This window comes from Triturus cristatus, chromosome 5_1, assembly GCF_964204655.1.
Source record: "Triturus cristatus chromosome 5_1, aTriCri1.1, whole genome shotgun sequence".
Taxonomy (NCBI): Eukaryota; Metazoa; Chordata; class Amphibia; order Caudata; family Salamandridae; genus Triturus; species Triturus cristatus.
In genome coordinates this window covers 659627871-659651846 of record NC_140587.1, presented here as the reverse complement: position 1 = coordinate 659651846, position 23976 = coordinate 659627871, and positions in this window count along the sequence as shown.

The following is a 23976-nucleotide window of genomic DNA, read 5'->3' as shown; positions in this document are numbered from 1 at the left end:
AATAATAACACAACATTGGGAAGGGCCACCATGACCATGGCCACTCTCTTATTTAACTGTGTGAGTATGAGCAAGAAAAAGAAAGCCTTCTCAACAAACATGCATGGAGAAAAATAACTTACTTGGGACTGCAATCTTCACAGTAGAGCACCCAAAGTCTTATAGTACCAAACCACAAGCTATCTAAGGGAGAGGGAAAGCTCAATAACAAAGCAGAAGAAAGCTACGGACTAGACTTGTACAGATAGGAGGAAGACAGCTACAGTAATATGAACTGTAAAAAAAAGGATATTGCAGGGATAACAATAATTTAACAAACATTAGATAGAAGAGGAGTTGAAAAAAGGAGACAGTATAAAAAAATAAACAAGTCAAAATGGTTCTAAATGGGGAGAGGAAAATGTGAGGGAAATAATAACAGGACTTAGGGCCAGCAGATCCATCAGCCGTGGTGCTGGTGGTGGTAGTGATACTTTCACCCGCTGCAGCATTTGTGGTAGCAGCCCCTTTACCCTGACCCACCTTCAATGGTGCCCTTTTCTTGCCCTTGGGTGCCGATGTAAGAAATAATGAAAATAAAAAAGTAGATTAGTTGTACAGTTAATCACCCCCAAAATTATTTTGACAGGCAAATGCAGGAACATTGTATTTTTCTAAATCAGATCACCTATAGTACTGGTATTGAGTTGACCTCTTCCTAATTTCCCACATCTAAGCCTGATTCCTAATTTCTTAAACCTAAAGTACATTTGGGACTACTAATGCATTGCAACAAATGATCTTTACTTCTCAACACCCTTTGATGAGCCAACTCAGTCTCCCTTTTCAATGCATAGATGCAAACTAAACATCACTTAAATAGTGGGACTGTATGAGCTACATAAAAAGGCACAGAGAAAGCTAGCTCATTGATTTTACTACTACCACTATCTTAGTGACGGGGAGAGGCGTCAACTCAATCGAGTATTTGCGAGTACAATTAGGTAGCACCAAGCACCTGGTCAGCTCAAACTGTATGACTTAATATTCAGAACATAAACTTAACAATCCTCTGAGTGTGAGCAGCATGCTTTTTGCACAAAAAATATTCGCATTGTAGAACACAACAAATAAATATTTGCTCACCGAGCCCCACAACCTTGAGGCCCAGCAGGTTGATCATGTCCTGTTCGAAATCGAGTACATCGGTCCATGGTGCATCAGCTCCTGCATGGTGTGCTGGACTCCAGTGCTCCAGTGAATGCAACGGCGCACTTTCCCGCATGGCAGCCGATGCCCCTCCAAGGCCTACTGCGCACATTCAGGGTAGGTGGTGCTACACATGAAAAATAAGGGCGGCCACTTTCACCTTAGAAAAAATGGGACGAGGCTGCACCCCTTGGAGGCGCCGCTGACTGAGAGCTGTGCAGCAAGCAGCGCAGTGGCACCACCGCTTCCTCTATTGTGCCGCTCCTTTGATATGGTGCTGGTATGAAAATAAATTAATAGGAAAGGTAGAAAGGAAGTAAGAGAAGAGAGAGAAGCAGAAAGTAAAAAATAAGGACACAGAAAGGGAAAACAAACAAAAGTACAAAAAGTCACAGAAAAAGAGAAAAAATGACAATAACGTAAAATGTACAAACACAAAAACACACTTCGATAAAATAAAGGCAAATGAAGGGTGGATAAGTGAGCTAGGGGGAGGATTGGAATAGATTTAAATGGATAAAACAAATCAGGCCAAGCACCATGCAGAGAACAGAAAGCTTGTGAAACAAAATGGCAGCGCCGTGGCAGACTGCATGGTGTAGTTTGTGCTGATTTCCCAGCGTGGAATGCGCTACTAGTACAAAAAAGCAACCCAAATGTGTGACTGAGCATTCTTCCACCCATTGCAGAGTTCGGCAGAATCACAGTGAGTTTTTTGTGAAACTGCACAGAATTCTGCGGAGTAAAACTCTGCAAGTTTTGCCCAGACATAGTTTTTTCTTATGAAATGAAAGCTGGCTTGTGTAAGCATGAGGAATAGGGTTCTGACCCCATTTATTCCCTCAAGGATCTCACTAACTGAGTCTCACTCGCTGTCAGCTTTGGTAAAATAGATCAGAGTGCTAATTGCCAGTGCCTTCCTTTTAAAATAGGGTCCAGTGCAGCACAGCTGGGGTAAGAGGCTCTGGGGTGTTTGTATGTGTTCACAGTCACACATGCATTTATACATGTTTTTGCATTGAGCAAGTGAAATTACTCTCAACCCGGTATCTTTTGTAAAGGTAGCTTGTTGCAGATGGAATCTTTAATAAATTGTTTAAGTTCTGTGCATGCATTATAAGTTAATTGAGAAGTCAAAAAGAAATATCCCAATGAACTTTTTGTCTATGATTTGAATCCCCAGTGCTTCACTGTGGTGAGTAGTCAAAATATCGAAAAAATAATATCGACATACAAAAATATCGAGTTTTAAATATCGATTGTATGAAATCTCGATGTTTTGAATGTTGATGGTAAAAATATTGTTTAAAAGTGTAATTTATTATATCGAAGTATGTAATATCAAATGACAAAATATTGTTGTGCCAAAATATCGTTAAAGTATGATATATGGGTATTTTTTCTGTGTTTGTAAAAGTATAATATTTAAGAAATGTAGTAAAAAAATAATATGTAAAATAATTTTTAAGAGTGGGATGATGAGTTTATAGGGGATAAGGGTGGGGAGTGTTTTAAAAATATGGGTAAAAATATATTAATAATTTTAAATATATTAATTTAATTTAGAAATGTAAATTTCGAATTTAGATTTTTTTTTTTAGGAGCAGGATGTTGGGTTTACAGGGGATAAGGGTGGGGCGTGTTTTAAAAATATGGGTAAAAATATAATAATCATTTTAAATATATTAATTTATTTTAGATATTTAAATTTCGAATTTAGATTTTTTGTTTTTAGGAGCGAGATGTTGGGTTTATAGGGATAAGGATGGTGAGTGTTTTGAAAAATATTGTTCAAAATATATTGCTAAAACCAAAATTATTAATTTAATTTATTAATATAAGTTTGGAATTTTGAAATAGTTTTTTATTTGTGGGATGTTGGGTTTATATAGCATTAGGGTGGGGAGTGTTTAAAAAATATGGCAACAAATATATAAATAATTTTTAATTTATTAATTTAAATGTATAATTTCAATTTCAAAATAGAAAAAAAATGTGATGTTGGCTTTATAGGGGATAAGGGTGGGAAGTGCTCTTAAATAATACTATTTTAATATTGACTGGAGTGTGACTAGTAAATTAATTACGTTTATTGTCCAGCATCTACCCTAATTTAATACTGACTGGAGTGGGAATAGTAAATTAATTAAGTTTAGTGTCCAGCTTCTACCCTAATTTAATACTGACTGGAGTGGGAATAGTAAATTAATTAAGTTTAGTGTCCAGCACGTACCTTAATTTAATACTGACTGGAGTGGGAGTAGTAAATATATTAAGGTTAGTGTCCTGCACCTACCCTAATTTAATACTGACTGGAGTACAAATAGTAAATTAATTAAGTTTAGTGTCCCGCACCTACGCTAATTTAATACTGACTGGTGTGGGAATATTTAATTAATTAACTTTACTGTCCAGCACCTATTCTAATTTAATACTGACTGAAGTGGGAATAGTAAATTAATTAAGTTTAGTGTCCAGCACCTACCACAAATAAGTTTTGACTGGAGGGGGAATATTAAATTAATTAAGTTTAGTATCCAGCACCTACCTTATTTTGATACTGACTGGAGTGGGAATAGTAAATTTATTAAGTTTAGTGTCCAGCACCTGCTCCAATTTAAACATGGGTGGAGTGGGAATAGTACATTAATTAAGTTTACTGTCCAGCACCTACCCTAATTTAATACTGACTGGAGTGGGAATAGTAAATGAATTAAGTTTAGTGTCCAGCACCTACCCTAATTGAATACTGATTGGAGTGGGAATATTTAATTAATTAAGTTTAGTGTCCAGCACCTACCCTCATTTAATACTGACTGGAGTGGGAATAGTTAATTAATCAAGTTTAGTGTCCAGCACCTACCCCAATTTAATCCTGGTTGTAGTGGAAATAGTAAAATAATTAAGTTTAGTGTTCAGCACTTACCTTGATTTAATACTGACTGGAGTGGGAATAGTTAATTAATTAAGTTTAGTGTCCAGCACCTACCCTAATTTAATACTGACTGGAGTGGGAATACTTAATTAATTCAGTTTACTGCCCAGCACCTATTCTAATTTAATACTGACTGAAGTGGGAATAGTAAATTAATTAAGTATAGTGTCCAGCACCTACCACAAATAAGTTTTCACTGGAGTGGGAATAGTACATTAATTAAGTTTAGTGTCCAGCACCTACCTTAATTTAATACTGACTGGAGTGGGAATAGTACATTTATTAAGTTTAGTGTCCAGCACCTACCCCAATTTAATCATGTGTGGAGTGGGAATAGTAAATTAATTACATTTACTGTCCAGCACCTACCATAATTTAATACTGACTGGAGTGGGAACAGTAAATTAATTAAGTTTAGTGTCCAGCACCTACCCTAATTTAATACTGACTGGAGTGGTAATATTTAATTAATTAAGTTTAGTGTCCAGCACCTATTCTAATTTAATACTGACTGGAGTGGGAATAGTAAATTAATTAAGTTTAGTGTCCAGCACCTACCCAAATTCAATCATGGGTGGAGTGGGAATAGTACATTAAATAAGTTTAGTGTCCAGCACCTACCCTAAATTAATGCTAACTGGAGTGGGAATAGTAAATTAATCAAGTTTAGTGTCCAGCACCTACGCTAATTTAATACTGACTGGTGTGGGAATATTTAATTAATTAAGTTTACTGTCCAGCCCCTATTCTAATTTAATAATGACTTAAGTGGGAATAATTAATTAAGTTTAGTGTCCAGCACCTACCACAAATAAGTTTTGACTGAAGTGAGAATAGTAAATTCATTAAGTTTAGTATCCAGCACCTACCCTATTTTAATACTGACTGTAGGGGGAATAGTAAATGTATTAAGTTTAGTGCCCAGCACCTACCCCAATTTAATCATGGGTGGAGTGGGAATAGTACATTAATTAAGTTTAGTGTTCAGCACCACCCCAATTTAATCCTGGTTGGAGTGGGAATAGTAAATAATTAAGGTTAGTGTCCAGCACCTACCTTATTTTAATACTGACTGTTGGGGGAATAGTACATTTATTAAGTTTAGTGCCCAGCACCTACCCCAATTTAATCATGGGTGGAGTGGGAATAGTAAATTAATTAAGTTTACTGTCCAGCACCTACCCTAATTTAATACTGACTGGAGTGGGCATAGTAAATTAATTAAGTTTAGTGTCCAGCACCTACCACTAATAAGTTTTGACTGGAGTGGGAATAGTTAATTAATTAAGTTTAGTGTCCAGCACCTACCCTAATTTAATACTGACTGGAGTGGGAATAGTTAATTAATTAAGTTTAGTGTCCAGCACCTACCCCAATTTAATCCTGGTTGTAGTGGGAATAGTAAAATAATTACGTTTAGTGTCCAACACCTACCACAAATAAGTTTTGACTGGAGTGGGAATAGTACATTAATTAAGTTTCATGTCCAGCTCCTACCTTGATTTAATACTGACTGGAGTGGGAATAGTTAATTAAGTTTAGTGTCCAGCACCTACCCTAATTTAATACTGACTGGAGTGGGAATATTTAATTAATTCAGTTAACTGTCCAGAACCTATTCTAATTTAATACTGACTAAAGTGGGAATAGTAAATTAATTAAGTCTAGTGTGCAGCACCTACCACAAATAAGTTTTGACTGGAGTGGGAATAGTAAATTAATTAAGTTCAGTGTCCAGCACCTACCTTAATTTAATACTGCCTGGAGTGGGAATAGTAAATTTATTAAGTTTAGTGTCCAGCACCTACCCTAATTTAATACTGACTGGAGTGGGAATAGTTAATTAATTAAGTTTAGTGTCCAACACCTACCCCAATTTAATCCTGGTTGTAGTGGGAATAGTAACATAATTAAATTTAGTGTCCAGCACCTACCACAAATAAGTTTTGACTGGAGTGGGAATAGTAAATTAATTAAGTTTAATGTCCAGCACCTACCTTAATTTAATACTGACTGGAGTGGGAATAGTTAATTAATTAAGTTTATTGTCCAGCACCTACCCTAATTTATTACTGACTGGAGTGGGAATATTTAATTAATTATGTTTACTGTCCAGGAACTACACCAATTTCATCCTGGTAGGAGTGGGAATAGTAAATTCATTAAGTTATGTGTCCAGCACCTACCCTAATTTAACACTGAGTCGAGTGGGAATATTTAATTAAATAAATTTAGTGTACACAACACCTACATGAAATTAATAATGACTGGAGTGAAAATAGTCATTTAATTAAGTAAATTTTTAGTATGTAAATTGTATTTAAGTAAAGTGTATTTGTTAAAGAAATATTGGAAGAATTATAATTATAACATATTAAACATATTTTTATACATTTTCATTTAGTATGAACATATACATTAAAATAAGTTCTGTTTATAGTTAATTAAGATAAAATATACATTATGATAATGTATTTAATATATTGCAAGTTAGAAACATGTATGTAAAAATAACATTCATTTATGAAATATGAAATGGGAGACAAATCATTTTGTAAACTATTTATTATGAAGAAAAGACAGAATTCTAATGAAAGGATCATGTTTTATAACATATAAAAATATTACATGAGCACACAGGAATTGTAATTTATAGCAAAAGTGAAATAAAAATATTTTTATAATTATAGAACAAAAAATTACATATATTTCAGTACATTACTTAATTTTTTAATATATTTGTAAAATAATTTTTGCGACAGTATAATGTACATTTTCAAAAACTTTGGGCCCTATTAGGATGGCGGTCGGAAATTCTCCCTGACCGCCATGGTATCGGGAAAAAAACACCTGCAAGGCGTCCAATTAGGATGCTCCGCAGTCGAAATCCAACCGCAATTGGCCCCCAGAGACATTCTCCGCATGCCTTTCCATGGTGGTTTCACCGCTGCGGAAAGGCTGGCTACCGCCGGCATCATAATCATGCAGACGGAGCCTGGCCCTGAACCGGCATCATTGTAGCTGTCCAGTTCCACTCGCTAGGCATGCGTGCGGACTGGTACCGGTGAAAAAGTGGCAGGCGGAGATTTTCACCACCGCGGTCGTCACCGCCATGCTAATGGGACCGGTGGTTTTCAGGGTTGCGATCGCAGGCGGATGTCCGCCGCCAGTCCGGCGGTTTCCACTTACGACCTGGCAGCGGCTATCCATCCGCCATCCTAATAGACCCCTTAGTATACACTTGAAATTATAACATTGTTTTAGAAAATATTGTTAATAATGATTTTGTATTAACATTTTTTTATATCATCATATATATTTGTATAATTTAAAGAAAATACATTTTAAACATTTTACATGTAATTGAGAGAAATACATATTATTTATAATTTTAAAATAATATAATATATTTTAATTACTAATATTAATATAGTAATATTAATAATTATTACATAGGATTCACATTGCAATTTTTTTAAACAGTGTCTATTTTAATAGGAACTTTCAAAAAATGAAGAACATTTTTCAAAACATTTTTATACATATATTTATTTCATGGAATAATAATAATTATCATTATATACGATATAATGGTTATTATTATTATAATTTTACAGATTTTCTAAGTCATGTAAAATATTTTAAAAAATATCATTATGGGGTCGATTCCGATCCTGGATTTTTTTTCCCCGTACGACTCGTATTCGTATTGTTTTACGTACGAATCGTACAAGTCCCATACAAACAGCGAAGTACGATTCGTACATAAAAAATACATACGAATCGCCTTGGGAAAAGTCTACGAGACGTCCCCGGACAGTTTTACATACAAATTGTAAAACTGAAGTCTGAGCGCGCAAGTAAGATCCGTACCGCCCGTCCGAAAACACAAGCGCATGGAAAAGGCCCCGTATGGAGAGCACTTTGTTCGACCCCTACCCCGAGTACACTTGTGCCCGGTGTATGAGTCGTATGGCCACTCCTGCGTACGTCCGCACCGTACCCCCCACCTCCCCCCTGTATGTACGGACCATACCCCCCACCACCCCGTACGTACGCACTGTACCCCCCACCCCCGTATGTACAGACCGTACCCCCACCCGCATATGTCCGCACCGTACCCCAGGCGTACCCCCCCACCCGCGTATGTCCGCACCGTACCCCAGGCGTACCCCAATCCTTGCGTATGTACGGTGTGGGCATGCTCAGCCCAATGAAACAAAGAAAAAAGGCAGTGGGACACCAGCTACCATTCACAGTAGAGGTTACACTTTGATGTTTTGGAAGGAAGGGACCCGGCTGTTGTGGCAGTTAGGACCGGACATCATTAGAGGCATAATTTAAAGCCATCATCGAGATTTGATTACTGACCACTTGTAGGCACCGTCTTGATGCCCAAGGATGCTATCTAGGACGGGTCGCATGGGGTGGAGTGATGATAAGTACTCTTCAAAGTGGGCACAGACTTCCACATTTTGGACCTATCCCCACTTTAAAACATTACAGAAGGGGGAGAACTGTGAAAATGTGGATTATTCATTAGAGAGGCTGCAATAATTTCACAGTTACATACCAGGTTCAGTTAGATCTCTATAATTTAAGCCTGAGCTCAACCCTTGGTAGCCGTAGCACGGAGCATACAGCCCTAACTTATGAGTTACGTATAAATTATTTATCAGTACCACAAGAGATAAAAAGTAGAAAACACAAGACAATCAAACTCATTTTTTTTTTAAATGGAGCACATTTTGATGAGCAAATAGAAATTAAAACTACAGAAATCAGTTGGAGTGAACCAGAGATTTGATTTTTAGATGTTTTGAGTCAAATTAGCTCCTAAAAGAGTAAAATGCCAACATAGGTTATCTAGTTGCACGAGACCGGGTCAAGTCAAAAGTTACAGCCACCTGCGAGCTAAATGGGGTGGAAAGATTAGCGCTAGGATAATTACCGCCGGCTAGCATGGATTTTTATCGCTGAGATAGCGTGTTATTAGCAACGCTTATCTCAAAAGCGATAAAAATCCTCACACTAACTGCCTAACGTGAGTTTATCGCTGGAAACCCAGCGATAATCTCACGCAATGTGGCATTAGCTTGATGATAGGGACTCACAAACTTAGCCATGATATCCACCTTCCATAGGATATCATGGCTAAGTCAGTCCTGAAGCAGGCGTAAGGAAAGTAGCGATAACAGGGGTTATCGCTACTTTTCTTGCCGCTATGCTTCCTAGCGTGGGGCTTGATGATAGGAGAAATGCCACTTAGAGACATTTCTCATGTCAGGTCAGGAACGCCCACTTTGCATCTCATTAGAGATGCAAAGCTGGGCGTTAGGAATTCCTATGCTAACGCAAGTTTTCACGCGTTAGCGTGAGCTTGCTAATTAGGCGATAAAATTATCGCTGCTTTTCGGCCGAAAACGGCCGCAAAAGCGGCGATAATTCTATTGCCTCACCTTGCTGATATGGCCCTAATTTGTTTTATTTTGGGTACTCAATTGGCTATTATTCCGTGTACATTTAAATATATATGTCTTGTCCTTTTGATTTATTCACATTGAGCATTAATACTCTTGTGCCCATATTAATTGGGGTTCTTGAATGGATTTAGTTATCCTTCTGTTTCCAATATTTAAAACTTATATATATATAGGTTTCCCGCACATTAGATTGTGGTATCATTTTTATATACTTGTTTTATTATTTTGTATTATATACTAGATTAACGTACTAAGAATTTGTCCAAGGAATATCTATAGAATTATTTATACTCCATGACTGCTAGAAGTACTCCAATTTGGTGAGTGATGTGTCATGTTTATAATTATGAACATCACATATATTTTTTTGTTTAGATGTTTCCCTCTTTGTCTTTTCTCTTAATTTTTATTCAAACTTTGGAGTGATTGGTTAAGTTACTAAATGTCGATTTGTACTTTTCGATTTGTGTTTTGAAATACTATGTATGACATTACAATCTCATTGTTTTTTCTAAGACTGCGTATGTCCTAATTTGGCTTAATTGTGCTTGTTCCTCTTACCTCAATAGGTGGATTACATATGAATGTATTTAGTGATTTATGCTTATATTATTATTTTTTAAGCTTCTCATTGTGTCACTTATGATATTATATTTCTATTGTCTTTTCTAAAACAATTTATGTCTTAACTTGGCTCTATTTTGATTGTACCTCTTACTTGATTAGGTGGCCTAGGTATAAAAATATTTAGTGATGTATGTCTATATTATTTTTGTAGCTTTTCACATATGTGTTTCCATGTGTATTTTATTGTTGATTGTTCATAATGATATTGTATATGTATTAGTGCGGTTTTTTCTTGTGTGTTTTGTTTCTTGTTTTTGGTTTGTAATAGCTTTTTCAAATGTCTTTTATACATGTTGTTCCGTTTATTAATTTGTTGCTATGTCACTTGTTTCAGCCCTGAAGAAGTTCTTATGTTTAGAACGAAACGTGTTGGCTGAGCTTTTACCACACATTTTTATATTACAAGAATAAAGGAAATTGAAAGGACTTCATTTTGAACTTGGACTTTTTGCTGGTGCACCTTCCCTTTTGTTTCAATCTAGTCATCTGGTATCCAGTGGAGTCTTTCTACGGCAAACTCCGAAAGAATTGTGCACAGGACTTTCTTATATGTTGGTGTACTGGGATTGAGGTGCCGAACTAGGTGTCAGCTGTAGTTATTTTTCAAAAAAACGATTTGACATCAGCAGCTTCAGCATCAGTCATGGCCTCCGCTGGTTCTCTGAAGGAAAAGTTCTGAGAACGTCTCCAAAGGTCCAGTTTTTCAGATTTTAGGGTCAGAGGAGTTCACTCTAACACAAGCTAAGGGTCTAGGCACCCTGACTCTGACTGTACACAAGTGCAGGCAGAGAGTGTAAACTACTTTAGCAGGATGTTGCTGAGAATGATCCCAGGCCAAGAGTATCTTCAACTAATGCAAAATGTATCAGGCAGACTGATTTTGGCTTTGAAAAGAGATACCCCAATCTCAACCCATGGAGACAAACTTCACTGCTTTGTCACTAATAAAATATGTCAATTCCAAACTCCCTATTTTATAATCAAAATGCTTACATGAAATCTATTTTCTTATAATATAGTTCCACAGGAGATATTATATCTAAACATAGTGCTTTGATTGCTAAGATTCAGGAAAGTGAGACTGGGAGGTTGCTGAATTTCAGTAGCCCCTACCAAAGAATAGAGTATTCTTCCATTAACCATTAGGACAAAACCAGACCTGCTGCAGTTTAGGAAACAAATCAAAACATTTTTGAGCTGCTGTAAACAGCATTCGGCAGATTTCTCAATGGTGGATGTGAACTGTAGATGGTCATCTGTATACTTCATTACTCTCTTTTTTCTAGCGCCAAGATACTTCTTAGGAGGTGGCCATTCAAACTTTTATAAATGGCAGAGGTATCACAGAAAGAGTAGCTGATGTTTGATGGCCTACCAGAAGTCGAGGTACCCACCCCAGCATCCCTTAAAGTACCCAACACATTTTTTTAAGTACTTTTACTTTTTATAGGAAAAACACTCACTTGACTACTAAGTGTTGTTTGTAAAAGTTCTGAGTCTCCAGCACACAGTACCTCCTCTGAGCAGGAGTGCTGACTTGGACTGCTCTGCCTCACTACCATGAGAGTCAAGTGCTAAAAAGAGGCACTTGTCTTACATTTAAGGGCTTTGTAGTACACAGACACAGTGGCAAATGGATCCATTGGTTGCAATTGGGACTAGTACCCCCATCTTCCCTGGTACCCTTTGACCTTGATTCCTGACACAAAGCATTTGGTATATTTACTCCATATTGGGAAGCAGCTGTAATTATCTCCCTGCTAACATGAAAGCATATGATTTGGCTCATGCATCACTTGTAAAAACGACTTGCTATATTAACTTAATTGCAAAGGCCGAAATGCCATGGTCCCTTGTAAATTAAATGAATGAATGAATGAAGAGGCATTTGAAAAGCGCATGGCTACCCGAGGGCATCCCAGCGCTAATAGTGGTACAGCTTCAACTACAAACAGTATTAAGGAAACAAATAGTTTTTTAGCTACTTTCAAAAGGTCAGGTAGTTTGGCTCCAGCCGGATACCAATAGGCAAAAGATTCCACAATTTGGCGGCATTGTACGAGAAGCAACATCCTCCACTTCGTGTTTTTCTTATTTTTGGAACTACCGCCAGTTGTTTATTATCTGACCTTAAAGATCTATTCAGGCGATAAGGTTGAATAATATATCTGATAATGGGAGGGCCTCTACTTTAGAGTGCTTTATGTGTGATACATAGAGCCTTAAACTGGACGCTCTCTTGAATTGGCAGCCAATGGAGTGATGCAAGCGCTGGCTTAGCTGAAAGGCGCTTAGATGTATTCATAAGCAGACGTGCAGCACAATTTTGTACTAATTTTTTGATGGTAGTAAGTGGGGCTCCCAGATATAAAGCATTGGCATAGTCCAAGTGTGAAAGAATCAATGCTTGGACCAGCAGTCTTTTGGCCTTGAAGGGTAACAAGGGGAGGATTTTCCTTAATTTTCTTAAAATCCCAAAACAGCAGGCTGCCACCTAACATGCTTGCTCTTTGAACTCAAGATTCTGGTCTAGCTATACATCCAGGGCTCTTAATTTGGTCCTTTCGGGTTGGTGGTGACCCCAGACAGCTAGGCCAAGAAGGTCCTATACTCAGTGAGGTGGAGTTACCCAAAAACATCAGCTCAGTCTTAGTTCCATTCAGTTTTAGACACAAGCTGTCCATCCAACTCGCCACCTTTTCAAGGCATAAGGCTAATCTCAATCCTAAATTCTCCTGTTGGTTAAGTGAAACCACCAGCTGAGTACCATCTGCGTAAGTGATGATCTGAATGCCAAAAGGTGTAACTACTTCTGCCAGAGAAGTCATATAGACATTGAATAGAGTGGGGCTCTGGGAGGATCCCTGAGGAACCCCACATCAAAGACTACAAAGGATCTGTCCTCTAAAAAGGACTGTGGCCATTTTAGCGCTGTTCCGCCCACTCCTGCCTTCCTATGTCTTTGGATTAAATGATGGTGGTTCACCATATCAAAGGCTGCGCTGAAATCTAACAAAATAGGCGCAGCGAGCCCCCACCATCCAAGATTTTCCTTGATTCTTCCACCACAGTCAGGAGTGCAGTGTCTGTGCCTTGCTGTGGTCTGAACTAGGGGTGGGCGGAATTTGCGAAATTCACTTTTGCAAATTATCGCGAAAATGTTAAAAATCTCTGCAAACACGCGGAAATATCGCGAAGATGCAGAATTTTTTTTCCCGCCCGTTCGTGGTATTTTCTGCGTGGTCGCAGCTCGCCAACTTACCCATGCGGTTGCTCGCGGGCTCGGCCATCTTGTTTTCACTTGTCTCGCGGTGCATGGTCGCGAGAAGAAAGACGTGATCGCGCGACGCATGACGTTACTGTGGGCGCGAACTGTCGCGAGACAGCGCAAATGGCTACCAACAATCCAACATCTCGTGGAGAACGCGACCGGATCGGGAAAACTTGTTGGCGAATGCGGGGATTCAGGTAAGGCGATCGCGCGCAAGCGAGAATGTATTATTTTACAGCACGAGCAACAAACAAATTATCGCTAAGCTGCGGAATGCGGAAATTTCTATATTTTCACGCTTTCCGCGGAACGCGAAAATGACAAATTATCGCAATTTCCGCGAACGGAATGGAATATTGGCCCAGGCCTAGTCTGAACCCAGTCTGTAAGGGATGAAGACGGTTGTTATTTTTAAGGAAGGATGAGAGAGTCTGGTTTATGTGCTTCTCAGCTAATTTACCAATTCCTGGTAATAGTAAGATGGGGCAATAGTTGGCTAACACGTAAGGATCTAGGTTAGGTTTCTTTAGGAGTGCTCTAACCATAGCCTGTTTCCAATGAGGGGGCACTAATACCATTGCCAATGAAGCATTTATCACGTTTAGAATAACCGGAGATACAGTTTCAGAAATTGAATTTAAAATGTTAGGGGGGGCAATGTCTGACGGTGCTCCAGACTTAAGCGGACTAAGGAGACCTTGGAGGGAGGTCAAACATAGGGGAGGGATAAACTCCAGCAGGTGGTCTCCATCTTGGGCTGTCATGTCAAGTAGCAATGGGGTTTGTGGAACTGTCACCAGGGGAAAAGAGTTATAAATACTTTGTATTTTATCAAAGAAGTAGTCTGCAATTTGATTGCAGCAACGAGGGATGTCTACAATGGTGATGGAAAGCTTCGGAGGAGTTAGGAGAGATTTTGAAATCCTAAAAAGTTCACGAGGACAATTGGCCACCAAAGTAATTCTTTCTTCATAGTAGAGAGCTTTGGCAGCCTTTATTTCCAATCTGTAGATCTTTATAACCTCTCTATATTTAATGTTGTTTGTTACCGAGGGATCTTTTCTCCAGATTCTTTCCAGCTTTTTGCTGGACTCTCTAAACTCCAGTTTAGGCGTATACCAAACATTTTGGTTCGGACCTGCTTTATTGTGAGTCCATTTCTTTGGCAAAATGGTGTCAAGTGAGAACTCTAACCAACTAACTAAGTCCTCATTCTCAGTGACTGTGTTAGTTTCAAAATTGGGAACGGAACCTTCCAGGATAGTCACCCAGGCTTTTGTGGGCAGTTTCGACCAGACCTGCACATGTCTGCTGGTTTTCTAAGCCAGAGTAATAGTCTCCTGTACTATCCAAAAAAATGGAATTAAAAATTAAATGATGGCCCCTCCAAGGCTCTGGAATAGGGTCCTTGACCAGAATATTGGGAATATTTGAGAAAATAGGGTCCAGGCAAAATTCTCCAGGCATATATTCCTGCACGGCACAGAGGGACTTGAGTCTTCTTCCATTCCTCTGTCTTCAATAGATTTTTTCTGCTACTGTTATGCACCCATATCTGGCTTGTGTTTACCTTTGCCTGATGTGCTGGAATGTTAATTTCCTTAGGCAGGAGTGCCTAGAAGCTAACAACTTACTTTCTACCTGATTCTTTCAGAGTACAGGAGCAGGCACTTGACACACAGCAAAACAGCATTATAGTGGAACTGTGCAAGCAAGGGAACAAGGATAAGAAGACATAAATATCAGACTTAGCTAGATTTAAAAAAGTTAAGTTTTGAGCAGGGTGTTCATGTCTCAGGCCACTTCCATGATCTGCTGCAGTACAAATCTCCTCACAGTAGACGTACTTGGAAACGTGATATTCTGAGCAACATGACAGTGTGCATATTCAAAAGCAAGTTGAATAGGCTGGCCGAGTGTGCTAAATCTGTTTGGAAAGAGAGGCTTCAATGCTTTGCTGAACATGCTAAGTAACAACCATGAGTTATATCAAGATAAATACATGTACATGAATTCACAGTATTTTGAACTCACAAAGTGAAGGTTTTTCGTAGACCACAGAGCCCTTGCTAGACAATCAAGATACATAGTTCATGCAGCCGGGAAACTGTTGTCAGAGTGTGTAACAGTGACAAATTTCGGAAACTGTTGTCAGAGTGTTTAACAGTGACAAATATTTGTTATCTTTGGAAGTCGATGAAAGACTGAAGTGGATTCAGAAAATTATTCTAGGAACCTAAAATCATTCTTGTGAGCATACAGATTAATTTCAGTTTTTTGCAAAGTTTAAAATGCCACGTTTTAACTGTCATTTTCACCTCACTATAACTTCCCTTTAACCTTTGTTTTTTTTTAGAAATTTTCTAAGGTCTTTTCCTTATGTAAAGTCGGATATAGTTACTATACTTATCGATCACCTGACTTTAACATTTGTTTTTTTCAGTGAATTTACATGGTTTTCTTTTTTCGTAAAGAGTTTTAGCATACAGACTATTTTATTATCAAACATAAAGCCATCACATAAATACATTATAGACCTAGAAACAAATAATCCTAGAGGTTTGAATGTTAATGAGGAATTGGCAATTTACCTAGGACATTGAGGGCCCGATTCACAAAAGTAATATGAGACAAAAGTATACATTTACAACTTTTGGTATTCACAGAAGGCACTTACGATTTTTGGCGATCACAGTAATCACTTACGACTCCTATCTTTACGTCCACACACGGGCTGGAATTTCCACACCCGGGGCAGAATTTCTGCACCCGTGCCAGAAATCCCGCACCTGAGGTGGAATTTCCGCACCGGGGTGGAATCTCCGCTTCCAGACCGGAATACCTGCATTCGGGCAAATGATCATTTACCTCAATGTTAAATATAGGACAAAAGCTCTGTCGCTAATCCAACACCGGAACAACTGTCTCCAAATTTAGACAACATATCATGCCATTGGGCCATGACTACATCCCTGGGGGGCCCAGAATTAGAGTCGGAGAGGGCTGAGGGAAAATTGCCCAAGCTAACTCATAACATAGTAGATAAAAGCACAAGGACTGTGAGTAGCAGTAACCCGGCCATATCACTCAACAATACACAGGCACACTAACCCCCTCTAGTAGAGCTCCTCCTGTGGCCAGGGAATCCCTTGGAACAGAAGATTGCCCTCCCAATCTCCAACTTCAATAGGTCTAGGCCATTCAGTTGAAACTTTCAACCACCAATAACACCCAAGTAAAAAGTAGCTCGATCTTATACATTCCCGAATTCAAGTCCAGAGGCCGCAGAGATACCTTCAATAGAGGGAACATTTTGTGATTACTTCAATCAATCAGCAGCTTAGAGGATATAAGCTCGTCGGACCTAGAAATTAGAGAGTTTAAAACCATCAAAGAGCTATCAAGCAGAGAAGGCTCTCGGAGGCAACAGCAAGGAGGATTCTAGAGAAAAAGGTCCAAATAAAAACCTTGGGAATTAAAATACTCCCACATCAAAAGCCGGGCTCTTCAGATTCCTTAATACCAAATAGACTCGCCCTAGCAATTTCTTCACTGGGCATGCACCTCAATCTGTCCTTAAAGGGGCCCGTAGCACAGATGTACTACAGACACAACTAAAAGAACAGGACGGAGCCAATATACAGGAAGACTGGACCTGGTTAGCCAGAACAATAAACACACATGGCGAGAGTGCTTGACTCAGAACTAAACAACTCCCCGTAGGCAACCAACAACTTCAAATCTGTTCTTGGAACATAAATGGCTTAGGAAATAAGGCATCGGACAGAGAATTTCTTGGTTATCTCCAAGGCTTCGACCTTATCTTACTGCAAGAGACATGGCTTGTAGAACCTATGCCCTTACCCGGCTTCAAAATTCACCACACACCAGCAGTAAAAGGAGCCAAATTTGGGCACCTAAAGGGCGGCCTGGTAATTTATTCATCAAGTAGGACCATTATGGGGACCAAAGACTTAGAAAGCACCACAACCCTGTTGGAGCAGGTTAAACAAAATTTAGTATACCTCCTCTATTTTGCATGAAACTAATTATGTAATCATTCTAAGAATTAACTCGTACTAATTAGTTTGAAGTGAAAAGGAATTAACCAACCCTTACACCTTGATAAACACGAGATACACGTGGGATTAAATTGCTAATTGCATGGCAGAACAACTCATTAATTAACTATGGTACGCAAACTAACTTTAGATTGTGGTGGAATAGAGAATTGCATGAGTCATGTTGCTTTTGTGATAGTTTATGCTTTCATTAATGCAGAATGGTGAGTATTATTGCTTTAAATGTTGCTACAAGCTAGGAAATACTAATATACATTGGGGTTAGAGTGGGATTAAACATTAGAATCTTAATTTCTATATTCTAATTACTGTTGTGTCTGTTTTTGCTTAAGTTGGCATTTGGGCCTGCTAGGCTGCAGTACTTAAGAAGGAGCTCCTGTGGTGCTGCCGTTATGTGAGCACGATGACCACTGCGCAGAATCGGATGGCTCTGGAGATCTCCAAGTGACCTCAGTCCTGTACCACTGTGTTCCTTGTCAAGGATAGGAGCATGGAGGATTGCCAAGTGATGAACGGTGTGAACTACCAAGGGGACAATGGCTTGTTATTGCTTCGGAACTTTTGCCTGTGAACCAGAGGAGAAGAAATACAATTTATACTTTGCTATGCCAAGTCTCATGGAAAACCAGTGGGTCATGTGAAACTTTTAAGAAATTGCAAGTTGACCTGGACTGGCCAATCCGAACAGTTTCTACTCCTAAAATTGTTGCATATTGATCTGAAGTAAGCGGGAAAAAAGGTATAAAAACTCTCATTCGCCCAAGGGGGTGGTTCACTGGGCTGATCTTCCGTGGCGTTGGGTCTACTTTGAGCTGATGAAGATTTCCATGGTTTACCTTGGGTTTCTTTGATTTTCGGGAAGTTATTTCATCTGATGGTTTGCTCATTGCTGTGGGTTGGACAGTTTATTCCGGAGATTGTAGCAGAGACTTTGAATAATCCTCTGTGTGATCGGAGGGTCGCCAACTTTTGTTATCTGGTAACTTTCAATTGCAATTTTAAATCTATGCTTATGTTCCAAAGAATTGATTTCTTCTTGAAATAAACGGAATAATTTTATAATCTGTAACGTCTAAATGCTAATGCAGAGAAAATTAATATTAGATAAACAAATTTGGATTAATAAGAAATAGGTTTGTGATTCTTTAAGGGAGTACTGAAAATTAATCAAATGTTTCCTAGGCTTTAATTGTGTTTTAGCTGGTTCTAAATCAACCAGTCCAACTAATTGGTCCATCGACCAAGTGGTGGAGTGCCTTGATGTTAAGGTCAGGATTCCATGGATGCAGATGTATATAATGTAAAGAAACTTAATCCTGATAGGTAACAAGGTACCCACATGTCCAGCGCTTTTTCTCCTGTGTACAGATTCGAGTGAGACAAGTGCGTGTTGGTGTTATGGGCCCCACTAATGAATGAGGGTATGGATGAGTGGTTGTGATGCCGAGTCTGTGACACTGAAAAGAGATGCAATCTCAGAAACTATGATTAACAATAGAAAGCCCGACAGATATCAGGATAATGATACACATTCATCTTGCTCCTTTCAGGATCGGTCTGAGAAATGTTCAGAGAGAGGAGGACGGTCAGAGCAAGACCAGAAGAGCGAACAAAGCCGAAAAGGGAGACACATCACACTTCAGACTTCATCATCAAACAAGAAGATAAACAAAAATCGACGAAACCTCAATTTAAAAATAAAAAGGTAACAGGGATAAAGATCAAGGATGCACAGGCTGCGGAGGACTCTGCCTCTGAACCAGGAATGGGCAGTGACGGTGCTGGACAGTGTATCAGAAGTCACAATAGTTTGCCAGAACATGATGGATTTCTGGAATTAGTAGCGCTGAGTGAGTATATCACGGAGGAATCATCTGATACAAGAGTGGGTGTCCCACATTGTTTACACAGAATATCGCTTCAGAAAGAAGGGGACATACAAAGAGAAGTACTAAGAGAAGTGAAGGGTCTCTTTTGTGAGGACCTGACACATGGTTACAACATTCTTTTGGCTGAAAAGGATTGGCCGCCTGAGTTCGTAATAGATTGCCCAATGGGGGAAGAAGTAATTTTACTTGCTTACTCCAACTTCGTGGCAGAATCAGTTAACAATGTAGATGCTCAGGAGTGAGCGTCAGCTTTAGCGCCTGCTCTATATCGCAGTCATGTTGGGTGGGATGATGAGTCTCCTCATCACAAGATTCCATTAAAAATGATCCCTCAACCACAGAGACAGTACCCAATAAAGCATGAAGCAAAGAAACAAGTCAGAGAAATCTTAAATCAACTTGAGTACGAGTGTGTAATAGAGACTTGCACCTCATCTATAAATAATCCTTTGTTTCCCGTAATGAAACCAGACAATTCATATTGTTTAGTCTTAGATTACAGGCATTTGAATGCATCCACAAGCACATTTGCAGTACAGAATGCACACAGTGCCACACTGATGAATATTATTGTGCAGAAAAAATACAAAACAACACTAGACATCTCAAATGTTTTTCCCCCCCAGAATGTACTTCCTGGAAGTAGATATATGACCAAATTTTCAGCACTAGGGTCTCAGCATCAATTTTGTTGTTTGCCACAAGGGTATAACAATAGCTTTGGGGTGTTTTCAGCCGGAGTAACAGAGTTACTTCAAAGAATTAAAAAGGACGCAGTGTCCTATGTAGATGACATTCATCTGATGAACAATGAATTAATGGAACATTTGGCTAGTGTAAGCAGCATAATAATGGGGGTTTGCTTACCTGGGCTACAAATTTAATTTAACAAAATCTAAAATAGCCCATCTCAGTGTCCTGTTTTTGGGATACGAGTTATCAAGTGAAGGCAAAAGTCTAGAGACACATTTTTTTAGAAACATGTGCATTGCTCCAACCTTCAACAACTCTGAACAGACTATTTTAGGATTTTTAATTTTAGCAGAACTTACATTTTGGATTATGCAGAAAGGGTGAAACCATTCTACGACTTAATTATCCTGAATTTTCAGTCAACACTGGACACAGGAACATACTGATATTTAGCGTTGCGCTTGCTTTCAGACATTTACACACATGCGTCAACACAACTATCCTGGTGATCTGCGTAGTCACTGGACCTACCTGGTATACTTCCATCACTTTCAATGAAGGTGATACGGTACCTATAGCATACAAATCACATCTGTAAACAAATGCTGAAATGCATTTTGCATCCACTGAGAAAATTCTCACAGCTGTACAGACTGCTGTGATGAGAGAGAGACCCTGGCTCAGGGAAAACGCATAATTTTTGTTACCCCAGTACCGATCCTGGAAGCGGTTAATAAAGCAAGCATTCTGAATGCTAAAGCTCTACATCCAAGATGGATTTAATGGACTAAGTCCCTTACTGCAACAGGTGTAGATGACAGATGTGATGCTACAATACAAACACGAGCATTCCTGCAGTACAAATAAGAATATCCTCTGCCGAATTAAATGATGTCCCTAGATCGATATGAATGTATCATTTATACCGATGGATCTGCTCAACCTGCCATAGGATCGAAAAAAATGCAATTATCCATGGCATGCACAATAGTAAAATGGTGCATGTGAGACGGAAATGTTGATCCCAGAAGAACACACAAACACAGTCCCTAAGGGACTGCACATCGCAGTTGGCAGAACTAAAAGCCCTGATTCTGGCACTACAAGATACGGATCGCAAATTCCCCACGCTTATTGTGTGGGATTCATTTTACTATGCTCAGTCTTACAATCAATACCTTCACTATTGGGGCCAAAATGGGTTTGACAATCGGAGGGTTGTACAATCAAGGACAATATGCTTTGGGAACATGTGGCGAAGCTGAAAGAAGTACTGCTACCGGCTCATGTCATTCATACATTGAGTCATCAGCGTGTTGGCATTCACATTGAAGGAAATTCAATGGTGGATAAAGCCACCAAGGTAACAGTGCAAACTGCTGCTGTTGCTGCAATCACTCGTTTTAGTACAAGGATAGATGGAACAACCGTGACAGCTGTCGATGCCACACGCAACAGCTCAGCACCTCTGAAAGGCTTTCCACTCCTACAAGATAAATGCACAAAATATTCTGTATGCTCAAATTGGAGGAGTGGGGATAAAGTATTACCAAACACTGATCGCAGATTGGAATTGATACCAGCTGCACATGAGGGTCTGGGTTCAGCACCTGCAGGGGTTACTGTCAGAGTTTCATTACTGAAGCAGCGCTACTGGTGGCCAGGTCTCACTAAACAGACTAAGGACTTTGTCCTTAAATGCGACATCTTCCAGCAGATGAAAGCCTCCACCGTGGCACGTCCACCGCAAACATCTTTATTGATCTCAGACAAACCTCTTGCTTGTGTCTATTTAGATCACTGCCGCCCTTTACAGTCAGACGGGGCTTACAAGTACATCTTGGTGGCAGTGGATTCATCCTCTAGATTCCTATGGGTTTGGCCCCAGCACTCGGCTGACGCCTGAACTGTTATAAAGGATTTGTGAGTCTTTATCGGGACATACACAATTGGCACACTACATTCCAACCAGGCTTCAGCATTTAGCTCTTAGGCTTACAAAGAAGCCATGGGAATTTTTGGTGTGGCCTGCGGTACTCCTACCTCTACCATCCCAAGGGAAATTTGGTCATTGCGAGGAGGAACTGGGAATTAAAGCAATGCTTAACAGGTAGTGTACTAGGCTCGGGTGGCAGTTGGGTCAATCACCTTTACGGGCTCCAAAGGGCACTTAGCATCATGTCCATAAATTCCCTGGGGATTAGTACACCCTACGATATCCTGAATGGGTGAGAATGTGGGTACCAGACCACAATAGTGTCAATGCAGTGGCAGCTGAAACTCCATTTTACCTCAATGATCTGTTGGATGTTTAACAGGACTTAAAAGAATACAGAGCTGTACAGAGCAACGTCCAAGTGTAATGCTCCACCACTGGGGAAGTGAAAGCAGTATCGGCAAGACCTGCCTGTGTCCCAAAGATTGGGGATCTGGGCAGAGAAAAAAATACAGGACAAGAAAGAATTTGGGCCATCTTACAGAAACTGTACCTTACCTGGCTGTTGAAGCAACAGAACTGTACTTCTACCTCTTGCCTGTCGCCAAGACAAAAGGTTTGTCTCCATCATTCTGATCAAAGCACACTGTGTGGTCGATTCTCAACAGTAAGCCACATGGGCACCTGGGTAGCCGACTATCTCCTCTCACTACCATAAAGGAATTTCAGATGGAAGGTTTAATAATGACTGAAGACTCAACTTTCCAAAGAGAGGCTCTCAACAAAAATGAGATGATGCTTCTCCCGATTGAAACAACTACAACTGTACAGTCAACAAGTACAGAAATTTAAATCTAAAAAATTGACAACATATATGTCAACATGCCACAGATCGAGTCATCTCCCAGTTTTATAAAACCAGCTGAGCTGCCAAAAATAGACCGGACGGCGTCTGGCTTCTTCGTGCATTATGACAACTTTTGTTCAGATCCAAGTGAACCTGAACTGCCAACACCAGCACTCCCTTTCAAGCTACACGTTTAATTTTTCTATCTTTGGCTGAAAAAGAGATACCTTGTTGCTCCCTGGATAAATCTCTGGGTTACAATTGGAGTACTCCTGGTACTCTGGATTGGTTTTTCTACTTCTGAATGGACATTTTCTCCCAGGATGCTCTACAGTCCAACATGTGAACTTGGTACAAAAACCGCATGCATCATCCCACCGTGAACAGAGGGCCCTGTCCCTAGTGAACATTACAGCAGTTCCAGTTCCTGATGGAATAGTATTTGACAGGGTATCGTATAATGTGTATGGTCCTACTGAACGTTTGAAAACTCCATATTTGTTTACAAAAACAATAAATTATATGATCACCGCTAGTACATTATCTGATGATTGGGACATTTAAACTGTGCATAATTTGCTTTCAGACCTAGAGCAATCAGTAACATTTTCTAATGATGTATTTGTATACTTACACAAGTAATTTTAGAGACATATTCTGTTACCAACATTATGATCACCATTCTTTACACAAAGCAAGTAACCCACATGAGGTTTACAATTACACCCAATGTGAATACTGTGCAACACCACCAAAAGGTAGTTCAAAAACATTTGCACGAAAGTTTGTATATTTTTCTTGTTTTGACACATCAGATCCAGCCTCTTATTACCATAGGCTTGCACCTACACCTGCACAGAAGAATGTGTTCACAAACACCAATCTGATTTACTCTGCTTCCTTTTTTTCCAGCTGTCTATACAGGGTTTTGACTTTTGGAAGGACACAATAGACACAAAATCTGTCTGGGGAACAAAAGAATATCAGGTTCAGGGAAAAGGGGTGTTATTTAGAGCATGCCTCAT